The 14,726-nt window shown below is 45.7% G+C and overlaps 1 pseudogene; it reads left to right on the top strand.

Annotated features, from left to right (window-relative positions):
- The window catches only part of LOC119355658, a 14,497-nt pseudogene extending 560 nt beyond the window's left edge, over nucleotides 1-13,937 (top strand).
- The last annotated feature ends 789 nt before the right edge of the window (nucleotides 13,938-14,726 follow it).

Raw genomic sequence — 14,726 nt, 5'->3', positions numbered from 1 at the left:
AAAGCCTCCTAGGAGGTGAGTTTACAACAGCATTGGCCAATCAGTGTACATCCCAGGATGTGGGCAGAACAACTCTAAGCCCCTGGGCACCAGCTCTAACCCAGCAGCGGGCCTCGTCTTTAATCCTATCTACTAGGATATCAATCAAGGGTGTCACATTGTCAAAGACGCACGCGTTCCTGTGCTTCTAGAGCATCCAGGGAACAAGCAAGGCAATTGACCTGAGGGCCTTGCGATGCGTTTCTGGTGCGTGTGAATTCACTTGCTGCCACCATGCCATGACAGTGGTCTCATGGGCCGGTGCACGGATCGGCAGGCGCAGCTAGGACAGGATAGCATGCTATGCTTGCCGAGCGAAGGGACAGTTCAGGAGCAGGTGCTGTATTGTTTCTGTGGCTTGGTCGCAAAGGAGGCACCTGGGGTGATGCTGCAGTCCGCAACGAGCGAGCCTTTCTGCCAGCCAGCAACGATCTTGATTTGCCAACCAGTGGAAAAATTTCACTCGTGGTGGCGCCCAGCTTTTCCAAGTCAGCTTCCAGGAAGTGCATAGCGTGGAGCCGTGGAAGGTGACTGCATAGCAGGACTGCGCCGAGTAGATGCCGTTGGCCGTCCACCTCCAAAGCAGCCGGTCTGGGTCGTTCGATAGGACGGTATGACACACCTTCTGCCAGATCATCAGGTATTGGCCTATCTCATGGAGGCCGAGGACTCCCTGGATGTCACACGCCCAGGAGTTCCCGAGCAGCCCTTCCGCCACCGTCCTAGAATTACGCCGCCATTTGGGGATGCATAGGTAGAGCAGTGGTGCGAGCTCGCGAATGGACTGCCCATTGATCCAACGATCCTCCCAAAACAGGGCCGATTGGCTGTTCCCAACTGTCATGGTGGTGGAGGCGAAGAACAGCGCACGCTCCTCCGATGAGAATTGGAGGTCAAGCCCCTGCCAAGCACGGTCCGTGTCCACACGTGCGAACCATAGCCATCGGAGCCGAAGCGCCATCCCGACGCGCTCCAGATCTCGCACCCCTAGTCCTCCGTACTCGATGGGGTGGCAAACGTGTCATCAGTTGACATGGCAGTGCCCTCCTTTGGCAACGGCACGTCCAGCCCATAGGAATCCCCTTTGAATCTTCTCTAGCTGCTTAAGGGTCTCCTTTGGAGGGGCGAATGCTAGCATCTGATGTACGGGGATAGCACTGAGTACCGACTTGGCCAGAGCAAGGCGCCCAGCCTTATTCATGAGCCATGCCTTCCAGGTGGGCAGCTTGGCGGCCACCGAGTCCACCAATGGTTGTAGCTGGGCGGCAGTAGGGTGGCGCGTTGTCAGGGGAATACCAAGGTAGGTAATAGGGAGTTGTGCTACCGGGCATCAGAGCTGGGCGAGTACCGCGTCCGCCTCGGGTTCACCACGGAGAACAGTGGCGAAACTCTTGGCGTAGTTCACCTCTAATCCGCTCGCCTCGCCAAACAGGGTCAGGATACCCTTGATGGCAGCCACATCATCCGTCGTTGCATGGCAGAATAACATGACATCGTCGGTGTACAGGGAGATCGTCGGGATATGCCAACGTGGGTGGAGCCGCTGTAGAATGCCGGAGTCAATGGCGCAGTGCATCAGTCTGCCAAGTGTGTCCACAGCAAGCACGAAGAGCTGTGGGGACACCGGGTCCCCTTGGCGCAGCCCGTTGCGATGCCAAATTGGTGGGCCCGGCTCGCCATTGATCAGAACACGGGTGCTAGACATCGATTACAGGATCGCGAGCCATTCCCGGAATCGGTCTTCGAATCCGTATTGGCGCAGTACCTCGAAGAGGAACGACCAAGATAGGGAGTCGAAGGCATGCGTGAGGTCGAGCTTGAGCATGATCCGTGGAGCTCCAAGTTGGTGAAGCATCTTGAGCGATTGCCTGACAAGAATGAAGTTGTCGTGCGGCCGGTGATGAACGTGTTCTGGTTGCGGCTAACCAGGTTGTCCAACCTGGGTGCAAGGCGCAATGATAGGACTTTGGCGAAGAGCTTGGCCACTAGATGTATCAAGCATATCGGCCGGTAGTCGCGAAGCTGGTGGGCGTCGACGCGTTTGGGCAGCAGGGTCATGAGGGCCTGGTTGAGCTTGCTGAAACCACGGCCTCTCATCACGTACAACTGCTGGAAAACGTCCATGAAGTCTTGCCTGACTATGCCCCAGCAAGCTTGGAGAAATTCCATGGTGAACCCATCCGGCCCCGGGGCCTTATGGGCGGGGAGGCGCTTAACAGCGTCCCAGACCTCCTCCGCTGAGAAGGGCGCGTCGAGGCACGCGAGATCACTCGCATCAATGAGGTGCTCCAAGTCCATCGTCACGTCGCGGGCGGTGGACGTACCCAAGATACCGTCGAAGTGCTCAAACGCCGCCTGCACCATCTCAGCATGGTCGGTGAGCGTGTGCCCCTCCACAGTTAGGCTGAGGATCATGTTCTTCTGCCTCTGGAAGGAACACTGCCTATGGAAGAAGCCAGTGTTGGTGTCACCATCCTTGAGAGTGGCAATGCGTGTATGCTGCCGAGCAATGGTGCGCTCGAGGGATGCAAGACCGAGATATTTGAATTTCAGCTGCTTCTGCAACCAGCCTTCTAGAGGGGTAAGCACGCGAATCTCCTGGGCCTTGTCGAAGCGCGCGATGAGCTCCCGGGAAATGGCCATCTTATCCCTGATGTTGCCCGTCGACTTGGCACTCCAGCTGGTGAGGCTGCGAGCTGTGGCTTGCATGCGAATCATGAGGCGGTGGAAGGGGTCCTCGGCATGGACCGAGCCCCATGACATGGCCATCGTGTCGTGGAACCCATCAAGTCTTAGCTAGTAATCCTCAAAGTGAAAACGCCGGTGAGCAGCAGGCATGGGGGAGCAGTCTGCTACCTCTTGAGCTTGCGTTGGATTTCCCCGAAGAGGAAGGGATGATGCAGCAGAGTAGCGTAAGTATTTCCCTCAGTTTTTGAGAACCAAGGTATCAATCCAGTAGGAGGCCACACTCAAGTCCTCGTACCTGCACAAAACGATAGCTACTCGCAACCAACGCGATTAGGGGTTGTCAATCCCTTCACGGTCACTTACGAGAGTGAGAACTGATAGATATAATATTTTTGGTATTTTTGATATAGAGATGCAAAGTGAAAAGTAAAAGGCAAAGTAAAAAAGCAAAGCAAGATTAAAGTGATGGCGATTAATATGATGAGAATAGACCCGGGGGCCATAGGTTTCACTAGTGGCTTCTCTCAAGAGCATAAGTATTCTACGGTGGGTGAACAAATTACTGTTGAGCAATTGACAGAATTGAGCATAGTTATGAGAATATCTAGGCATGATCATGTATATAGGCATCACGTCCGAGACAAGTAGACCGAAACGATTCTGCATCTACTACTATTACTCCACTCATTGACCGCTATCCAGCATGCATCTAGAGTATTAAGTTAAAAACAGAGTAACGCTTTAAGCAAGATGACATGATGTAGAGAGATAAATTCATGCAATATGAAATAAACCCCATCTTGTTATCCTTGATGGCAACGATGCAATACGTGCCTTGCTGCCCCTTCTGTCACTGGGAAAGGACACCGCAAGATCGAACCCAAAGCTAAGCACTTTTCCCATGGCAAGAACTACCAATCTAGTTGGCCAAACCAAACGGATAATCCGAAGAGACTTGCAAAGATAACCAATCATACATAAAAGAATTCAGAGAAGATTCAAATATTATTCATAGATAGACTTGATCATAAACCCACAATTCATCGGTCTCAACAAACACACCGCAAAAAGAAGAAGATTACATCGAATAGATCTCCACAAGAGAGGGGGAGAACTTTGTATTGAGATCCAAAAAGAGAGAAGAAGCCATCTAGCTACTAACTATGGACCCGAAGGTCTGAGGTAAACTACTCACACTTCATCGGAGAGGCTATGATGATGTAGAAGCCCTCCGTGATAACGACCCTCTCCGGCGGAGCTCCGGAACAGGCCCCAAGATGGGATCTCATTGATATAGAAAGTTGCGGCGGTGGAATTAGGTTTTTGGCTCCATTTCTGATCGTTTGGGGGTACATAGGTATATATAGGAGGAAGGAGTACGTCGGTGGAGCACTGAGGGGCCCACGAGGCAGGGGGCGCGCCCTAGGGGGGTCGGCGCGCCCCCACCCTCGTGACCGCCTCTTTGACTCCTTGGAGTAGGGTCCAAGTCTCCTGGATCACGTTTGGTGAGAAAATCACGTTCCCGAAGGTTTTATTCCATTTGGACTCCGTTTGATATTCTGTTTCTCCGAAATACTGAAATAGGCAAAAAACAACAATTCTGGGTTGGGCCTCCGGTTAATAGGTTAGTCCCAAAAATAATATAAAATTGGAAAATAAAGCCCAATATAGTCCAAAACAGTAGATAATATAGTATGGAGCAATCAAAAATTATAGATACGTTGGAGACGTATCAGGAATCCCCAAGCTTAATTCCTGCTCGTCCTCGAGTAGGTAAATGATAAAAAGAGAATTTTTGATGCGGAGTGCTACTTGGCATAATTTCAATGTAAATCTTCTTAATTGTGATATGAATATTCATATTCGAAAGATTCAAGACAAAAGTTTATATCGACATAAAAATAATAATACTTCAAGCATACTAACAAAGCAATTATGTCTTCTCAAAATAACATGGCCAAAGAAAGTTATCCCTACAAAATCATATAGTCTGGCTATGCTCTATCTTCACCACACAAAGTATTTTAATCATTCACAACCCCGATGACAAGCCAAGCAATTGTTTCATACTCTAACTTTTTCAAAACCTTTTCAATCTTCACGCAATACATGAGCGTGAGCCATGGATATAGAACTATAGGTGGGATAGAATGGTGGTTGTGGAGAAGACAAAAGGGAGAAGATAGTCTCACATCAACTAGGCGTATCAACGGGCTATGGAGATGCCCATCAATAGATATCAATGTGAGTGAGTAGGGATTGCCATGCAACGGATGCACTAGAGCTATAAGTATATAAAAGCTCATCAAAAAGAAACTAAGTGGGTGTGCATCCAACTTGCTTGCTCATGAAGACCTAGGGCAATTTGAGGAAGCCCATCATTGGAATATACAAGCCAAGTTCTATAATGTAAAATTCCCACTAGTATATGAAAGTGATAACATGAGAGACTCTGTACTATGAAGATCATGGTGCTACTTTGAAGCACAAGTGTGGTAAAAGGATAGTAGCATTGTCCCTTCTCTCTTTTTCTCTCATTTTTTTATTTGGGCCTTTTCTCTTTTTTTATGGCCTCTTTTCTTTCTCTCTTTTTTTGGGCTTCTTTGGCCTCTTTTATTTATTTTTCGTCCGGAGTCTCATCCCGACTTGTGGGGGAATCATAGTCTCCATCATCCTTTCCTCACTGGGACAATGCTCTAATAATGATGATCATCACACTTCTATTTTTCTTACAACTCAACAATTACAACTCGATACTTAGAACAAAATATGACTCTATATGAATGCCTCCGGCGGTGTACCGGGATATGCAATATGACAATGATGGAGTGTGTCATAATAAACGGAACGGTGGAAAGTTGCGTGGCAATATATCTCGGAATGGCTATGGAAATACCATATTAGGTAGGTATGGTGGCTGTTTTGAGGAAGGTATATGGTAGGTGTATGATACCGGCGAAGGGTGCGCGGTATTAGAGAGGCTAGCAAAGGTGGAAGGATGGGAAAAAGTGCATATAATCCATGGACTCAACATTAGTCATAAAGAACTCATATACTTATTGCAAAAATCTAGAAGTTATCAAAGCAAAGTATTACGCGCATGCTCCTAGGGGGATAGATTGGTAGGAAAAGACCATCGCTCGTCCCCGACCGCCACTCATAAGAAAGACAATCAATAAATAAATCATGCTCCGACTTCATCACATAACGGTTCACCATACGTGCATGCTACAGGAATCACAAACTTTAACACAAGTATTATTGTAATTCACAACTACTCAACTAGCATGACTTTAATATTATCACCTCCATATCTCAAAACAATTATCATGCATCCAACTTTTCTTAGTATTCAACACACTCAAAAGAAAGTTTCACAAATCTTGAATACCAAGCATGTTATTATTAAGCAAATTACCATGCTATTAAGACTCTCAAAATAATTTAAGTGAAGCATGAGAGATCAATAGTTTCTTTAAAACAAATCCACCACCGTGCTCTAAAAGATCTAAGTGAAGCATATAGAGCAAAATTATAACGCTCAAAAGATATAAGTGAAGCACAAAAAGAAAACTACATAGCTCAAAAGATATAAGTGAAGCACATAGAGTATTCTATCAAATTTTAATTCATGTATGGATCTCTCAAAAGGTGTGTACAGCAAGGATGATTGTGGCACACTAAAACACAAGGACACAAATAATACAAGACGCTCCAAGCAAAACACATATCATGTTGGTGAATGAAAATATAGCTCCAAGTAAATTACCGATGGAAGTGGACGAAAGAGGGGATGCCTTCCGGGGCATCCCCAAGCTTTGACTTTTTGGTGTCCTTGGATTATCTTGGGGGTGCCATGGGCATCCCCAAGCTTAGGCTCTTGCCACTCCTTGTTCCATAATCCATCACAAGAATTCACCCAAAACTTGAAAACTTCACAACACAAAACTTAAAGTAGAAAACTCGTGAGCTCCTTTAGCGAAAGAAAACAAAAGACCACTTCAAGGTACTGTAATGAACTCATTATTTATTTATATTGGTGTTAAACCTACTGTATTCCAACTTCTCTATGGATTATAAACTATTTAACTAACCATAGATTCATCAAAATAAGCAAACAACACACGAAAAACAGAATCTGTCAAAAACAGAACAGTCTGTAGTAATCTGTAGCTAGTGCAATATCTGGAACCCCAAAAATTCTAAAATAAATTTCTGGACGTGAGGAATTTATCTATTAATCATCTTCAAAAAGAATTAACTAAATAGCACTCTTCAAATAAAAATGACAGCAGTTCTCGTGAGCGCTAAAGTTTCTGTTTTTTACAGCAAGTTCAACAAGACTTTCCCCAAGTCTTCCCAATGGTTCTACTTGGCACAAACACTAATTAAACATAAAAAACACAACCAAAACAGAGGCTAAATAATTTATTTATTGAATAACAGCAAGGAAAAATATTGGGTTGTCTCCCAACAAGCGCTTTTCTTTAAAGCCTTTTTAGCTAGGCAATGATAATTTTAATGATGCTCACATGAAAGACAAGAATTGAAGCACAAAGAGAGCATCATAAAATATGTGACAAACACATCTAAGTCTAACATACTTCCTATGCATAGGCATCTTATAGGCAAACAAATTATCATGGCAAGCAAAAACTAGCATATGCATGGAAGAGGAAAGAAACAATAGTAATCTCAACATAACGAGAGGTAATTTTGTAACATGAAAATTTCTACCACCATATTTTCCTCTCTCATAATAATTACATGTAGGATCATAAGCAAATTCAACAAAATAGCTATCACATAAAATATTTTCAACATGATCCACATGCATGCAAAGTTGACACTCTTCCAAAATAGTGGGATTAATATTAACTAAAGTCATGACCTCTTCAAACCCACTTTTATCAAAAACTTCATAAGATTGAACATTATCCAAATATGTGGGATCTAAAGATGACACTCTTCCAAACCCACTTTCAGTATTATTGCAAACACTATTATCAATCTCATATTCATCATCGGGAGTAAATACATTTTCAAGATCAAAAGGAGAATCACCCCAATCATGATCATTGCAACAAGTAGAGGACATAGCAAAACTAGCATCCCCAAGCTTAGGGTTTTGCATATTATTAGCACAATTGACATTAATATAATTTATAATAGAATCATTGCAATCATGCTTTCTATTCAAAGATCTATCGTGAATCGCTTCATGAGGTAATTCATCACACTTTTCAGATTCACGAATTTCAAGCAAAACTTCATAAATATAATCTAGTGCACAAAACTCACTAGAAATTGGTTTATCATAATTGGACCTCTTAAAAAGATTAGCAAGTGGATGAGGATCCATAGATCTTAGGTTCTCTGTTTAGTAATAAATAAACAACTATTCTAACCATACGAGCAAACAAGAAGCAAGCAGGCAAAAAAGGCAAATAGAGAAAGAGAGGGAGGATAGAGAGAGAGAGGGCGAATAAAACGGCAAGGGTGAAGTGGGGGAGAGGAAAACGAGAGGCAAATGGCAAATAATGTAATGCGAGAGATAGGGATTGTGATGGGTACTTGGTATGTTGACTTTTTGCGTAGACTCCCCGGCAACAGCACCAGAAATGGCTCGTTGTCGGGAGTCAAATATTGACTTGCGCGAACCTCCCCGGCAACGGCGCCAGAAATCCTTCTTGCTACCTCTTGAGCTTGCGTTGGATTTCCCCGAAGAGGAAGGGATGATGCAGCAGAGTAGCGTAAGTATTTCCCTCAGTTTTTGAGAACCAAGGTATCAATCCAGTAGGGGGCCACACTCAAGTCCCTCGTACCTGCACAAAACGATAGCTACTCGCAACCAACGCGATTAGGGGTTGTCAATCCCTTCACGGTCACTTACGAGAGTGAGAACTGATAGATATAATATTTTTGGTATTTTTGATATAGAGATGCAAAGTGAAAAGTAAAAGGCAAAGTAAAAAAGCAAAGCAAGATTAAAGTGATGGCGATTAATATGATGAGAATAGACCCGGGGGCCATAGGTTTCACTAGTGGCTTCTCTCAAGAGCATAAGTATTCTACGGTGGGTGAACAAATTACTGTTGAGCAATTGACAGAATTGAGCATAGTTATGAGAATATCTAGGCATGATCATGTATATAGGCATCACGTCCGAGACAAGTAGACCGAAACGATTCTGCATCTACTACTATTACTCCACTCATTGACCGCTATCCAGCATGCATCTAGAGTATTAAGTTAAAAACATAGTAACGCTTTAAGCAAGATGACATGATGTAGAGAGATAAATTCATGCAATATGAAATAAACCCCATCTTGTTATCCTCGATGGCAACGATGCAATACGTGCCTTGCTGCCCCTTCTGTCACTGGGAAAGGACACCGCAAGATCGAACCCAAAGCTAAGCACTTTTTCCATGGCAAGAACTACCAATCTAGTTGGCCAAACCAAACGGATAATCCGAAGAGACTTGCAAAGATAACCAATCATACATAAAAGAATTCAGAGAAGATTCAAATATTATTCATAGATAGACTTGATCATAAACCCACAATTCATCGGTCTCAACAAACACACCGCAAAAAGAAGAAGATTACATCGAATAGATCTCCACAAGAGAGGGGGAGAACTTTGTATTGAGATCCAAAAAGAGAGAAGAAGCCATCTAGCTACTACTATGGACCCGAAGGTCTGAGGTAAACTACTCACACTTCATCGGAGAGGCTATGATGATGTAGAAGCCCTCCGTGATAACGACCCTCTCCGGCGGAGCTCCGGAACAGGCCCCAAGATGGGATCTCATTGATACAGAAAGTTGCGGCGGTGGAATTAGGTTTTTGGCTCCATTTCTGATCGTTTGGGGGTACATAGGTATATATAGGAGGAAGGAGTACGTCGGTGGAGCACTGAGGGGCCCACGAGGCAGGGGGCGCGCCCTAGGGGGGTCGGCGCGCCCCCACCCTCGTGACCGCCTCTTTGACTCCTTGGAGTAGGGTCCAAGTCTCCTGGATCACATTCGGTGAGAAAATCACGTTCCCGAAGGTTTTATTCCGTTTGGACTCCGTTTGATATTCTGTTTCTCCGAAATACTGAAATAGGCAAAAAATAACAATTCTGGGCTGGGCCTCCGGTCAATAGGTTAGTCCCAAAAATAATATAAAAGTAGAAAATAAAGCCCAATATAGTCCAAAACAGTAGATAATATAGCATGGAGCAATCAAAAATTATAGATACGTTGGAGACGTATCACAGTCAAGCAGGAGCGGGCAATGATCTGACACGACAGATGCAAGGCGGCGAAGATGACACTCCCCATGTGCCTCCTCCCAGTCAGAGGTGCAGAGTACGTGGTCCAGGTGCACCAAGGTGGGTGGGGACTGCTCGTTTAACCAAGTAAAGCGGCGTCCGTTGAGGTATATCTCCTTCAAGGCAAGGTCATTGACAAGACGGGGATATCTGTCCATCATGCGCCGGTTCAGGTCGCCATTGTTCTTGTCCTCATCGCGGAGGATCAAGTTGAAATCGCCGCATAACATCCATGGTCCCGGGCAGGCCACGCGTATCTCCCGGAGCTCATTAAGGAACACTATCTTTTCCGTGTCCTCCTGGGGGCTGTAGACAACCGACATCCACCAGAGCATGCCAGTGGCCGTGGTTACCTTGGCCGTGACTGTGTTTGTGGTGAATAGTGGGTCCGTGATAGTCACGGCCCTGCTCTTCCACGCTATAAGAATGCCACCTCGTGTGCCCTGCGCCGGGAGATAGGTGTAATCGTCAAACTCCATCTTTGTTTCCCTCAGAGCAACTCCATCTTTGTTTCCTGGAGGCATACAATGGAAGCAGCGGTGGTATCAAGCAGCAAGCGGACGGCGAAGCGTCGGGCTCGCGTGTTGAGGCCACGCACGTTCCACACAGCAATCTTGAGGCCGTGATCCATAAACACTGGATCGACCAGCAGGCTATAGGACCATCCTAACACGCGCGAGCACGCTCGACTTGCACCTGTGCACTTGGCGTGGTGGACATGCTTGCAGGGATCTCGCGATCGACCAGGGTAGCGAAGGCCTTGAGCACCGTGAGCGGAATCGGCATCGCAAACATGCCATCCTATGCATTCATCTCGGCTGAAGTGATCCTCTGGTTCATGCCGACGATCCCAAGCGTGCGCAAGACCTGGACCTGCGCGCGTCTCTCAGCAGTGGGCGGCGCCGCGTTGGGGAGGTGGTCGCAGCCGAGCTGCCGCGATGTGGCGCGAAGTTCAGGGGGCGGCGCGGTTTCTTCCCTGGAGTCGGCAAGGTAGCAGAGATATGCTTGGTGGCAGCGGCCAGAAATTCGCCTAGCGTGAGGGTTCGCGACGCGGAGGCACGAGCGCGAGGCCGTCGCATGGTGACCGGCGGCGAGGCAAATATTCCAGAGGCTGATATGATTGGGCCCTGGCGCCCGCTAGCCGGCGTGTGAGGGACGATGGCGGTCCTGGACGGGGTGGAGGAGGACTGGTCTGGGGGCGCTGCAGAATAGTCGTGGCTGGGCCCAGGTCCCTGCCGGGAGAGCGGTCCAAGATGAGGCGCGCGTCCCCGCCCTCGGGAGTGCGCGTGTGGGGCCCAGGTGTCTGGTCAGCAGGGGCGGCCAGGTGCACGTCAGGGCGGGCCCTACCCGCGGCAGGGGGTCCCGATCCCCGGCAGGGTTGAGAGTGGGCAAGACGCCCCTTTGCCTCGACAAGCAGGCGGGCCTTGGCTGTGAGTCTGGCACCTCGTTGAGCTCGGCCAGGTCCCGACATGCCCTCGGATCAGGCGAGCTGGAGGTGGACCCGACGCAATCGTCCTCGGGGGCATGGAGCGGTGAGGATTTGAAATTGCAAGTGCTGCCAGATCATGAAGGCAATAACCATGAAAGCCCCTCCTCTAGCAAGCAATGAACAAGATCATGAAGGTAATAACCATGCTAACTGTAACAAATCTAGCTCTATGCCAATATCTCTACTGTAGTAAAATAATGTCTTGTTTAATAAATGACATGCTTGTTTATTTTTTCTTTTGACAGTTAAATCCTACTATGTCTAAGGGAGAGAATAAGAAAGGGTCTTCAATTGTATTCATCTTAACCCACCGAGCCATATCTGTCTTAATATAATTTTCCCTTTATTTTGCTTTTTAGCTCTAGTTTTCTTGCAATTATGGCATAACTGTGCAACATCACAACTTTGAGGACTTGAATGAAAATAGATTATAATCTGCAGGTCATCCACACAAGTGTATTGGCAGGACAAAAGCGTCTAGGGCAGCTGGCCAAGTGGAAAACAGCCGAGGAGGTTGCTGCACTAGTTCGACCGCTTCCCGTTGAAGAGCAGCCAAAGCAAATTATTATGACAAGGAAGTGTATGATGGAGTCCATCTGCCATTCCAAGCTTGCTTGAAGATTGACAAGTTTGGTCTCAAGGCTACGGAACCGCAGATGGTTCTTTATAAAATATACTCCCTCCGGTCCTTTTTACTCTGCATATTAGGTTTGTCTGAAGTCAATCTCATCCAACTTTAACCAAGTTTATACAAAAAATATTAACATTTACATAACAACACATTTATTATTAGATCCATCTCGGAATATATTTTCATATTATATTTATTAGATGTTATAGATGTTAATATTTTCTAATATAAATTTGGTCAAACTTAGCAAGCTTTGACTTCAGACAAAGCTAATGTGCGGAGTAAAAAGGACCGGAGGGAGTACAATGACTGGTTGAAAAGTATTTCATCCCACATTGCATTCTCTCGTCTTGTGCTTATACTACGAGCATTACATGTCAATAATGAGAAGGCCAAGATGTTGCTGAAGCCCGACAAGACAATGGTTACGGAACCGCATCATATCTGACCATCAATCTTTGACTGATGAGTAGTGTCTGAAGCTGGAATGTGCGCTCAGGGATCTCATTCTTTCAGATTATGCAAAGGAAAACGACGTTAATACTTCTGCTCCACCGTCACAGCAGAAGCAAGCCGAGATTGAGAAACAGGTAAAACTTTTTATAACGGCCTTTCTGTCTAGTTTCTATGCATAGTAATCGCTTCAGTTTTCCTCATTCTTGGATTTACTTGAATTTGCAGTCCCGACAGCTAGGCAACAGTTAATTTGATGAAAGAAATGAGAGTATAAACTCATAGCATCGTCTCTGTAAAATTTCACATCCAACCCACAAAGTTAGTCTTGCGCCAGCGACTGATGCCATGTAGTGATGCATGGTTGCAGCTCCTGAGAAATACAAACAGACCACTCGGTTTATTGCAAGTATTTCTTCAGTTCACCTTATTACCAGATGTAGTTATTTGAAAAATGTAATATTCTTGAGTCGTTCACAATTTGCATTCATGGGTGCAGTTTATTTCATGGCAAAGAAGATTGATTATATGAACTTATATCAGAGAACTGCACCTATGTAGAATCTATGGACACGGGATGCAGGTTTCCTGTATGGGCCGGATAATCCCCAAGTGGAGATGAGATGCATATCTATTCCGCCACAGCATGGAACTCACCGGCCAGATGGTGACTTCACGGGCGAATCTCCCAGATCATGAGTTCCTTGCTGACTTGGAGCCATTGGGACGCAGACGAACGAAGCTCCTAACCTCAGGTTTGTCTCCTACCATTTGTATCTTCAAATCCAACCTTGTGATTCTTATCCGGAATCAAAATTAAGTAGCTGAATTTCAGAGTACAATTCTGTAATGTCTGATCAAGCAGATTTATGTCTTTCCATGAGCGGCTAATTGTCTCTCCTGGGACATTTGAATTCTGAATGTGAATATTAAAATGCATGTTATGGAAAATTCAGTCTTTCCAACTCACACTGCACTGTACATACAAATTTATTGCTGTTGGTTCTTTTGTTTCTTGTGCATTTTACAAGTGATTTTTTTGCCTGGAATAGTTTCAGTGCTGAATTGTTGGTTCTGTTGTTTTTGGCACATTCTGGTAGTATAGTCCTTTTTTGCCTGTGAGCCAGTGTCGCTACTGAACTGTATCCTGTAGTTTCTTGCACTTTCTGTTACAGAGTGTTTTTTTTTGGGGGTATGATCCAGAGTCTCATATACTGAACTGTTTGTTCTGTTTTTCGTTGCAGGATTTGACATCACATGCTAAAATTTTGGAGAGAAGAACAAGCAGTGGGATGGTGAAAAGTGCATCATTTTGACCTGTCGGTGAACATCTTCGGTCAGTGGTTATGTTTGCGAGAACAAAAAAAACCTATCGTGGCCAGTGGCCATCGCTTGTCAAACTGTTTCCTTATCGTCAAGCGGATGTTTTGCTTGGTTTTATCATACTTGCCTCGTTGATGCTTTGTGATTGTTGAAGCATCCGGTTGCTCTTGTTCTTAAGATTGGAGTAGTTGCAGGTTTCTGTTGCTAGATTGGATTACTTGCAGATTTCTGAGAGCAAATCAGTTGGTCTGGGCCTGGTCAATCCGCTATTGCTTGTGCCAGTTCTGGGATGGTGACGCCTCGAAGAATGTGCTCAAAGCGAGCCAGGACATCACCATCATGGCCACATAATCAACATCCCCACGCCCATCATTTGATCATCAATAGAACACTCCAGCATCAACATTACTTGTAACCATCTTGGCACTGATGATGATGCCTCACACCTAGATATAGACACATGGAAATAAGACCGCTGTTGGATATGAGCCTCCTTCCTGATCTTATGCACAATCCTTCATGGCAAAGGACCGTCTTTGCTATTCTGAGCTTCGTTGCGTGCGTGCGTCCCATAGAAACCGACACCTGACAGCAATAGCAGTGGGTGTTTCTTCTTTTTGACTAGAGTTGTTTTGACAGTAACTTGGATTATGAGGCAATGAACGGTTTCAACTCACTATATATCTTGCGGATACTTTGAGCGCCTCAAAGCACTGGTTGGTTTGTCGATATATTACTGTTAGGCATTCAGATGTACCAGATTAAGCAAGGGAAAGAAAGGC

The sequence above is a fragment of the Triticum dicoccoides genome, chromosome 1A, assembly GCF_002162155.2.
Source record: "Triticum dicoccoides isolate Atlit2015 ecotype Zavitan chromosome 1A, WEW_v2.0, whole genome shotgun sequence".
NCBI classification, from domain to species: domain Eukaryota; kingdom Viridiplantae; phylum Streptophyta; class Magnoliopsida; order Poales; family Poaceae; genus Triticum; species Triticum dicoccoides.
The sequence above is the reverse complement of the archived record's forward strand: the minus strand, read 5'-3'. Positions and strand labels throughout refer to the sequence as shown.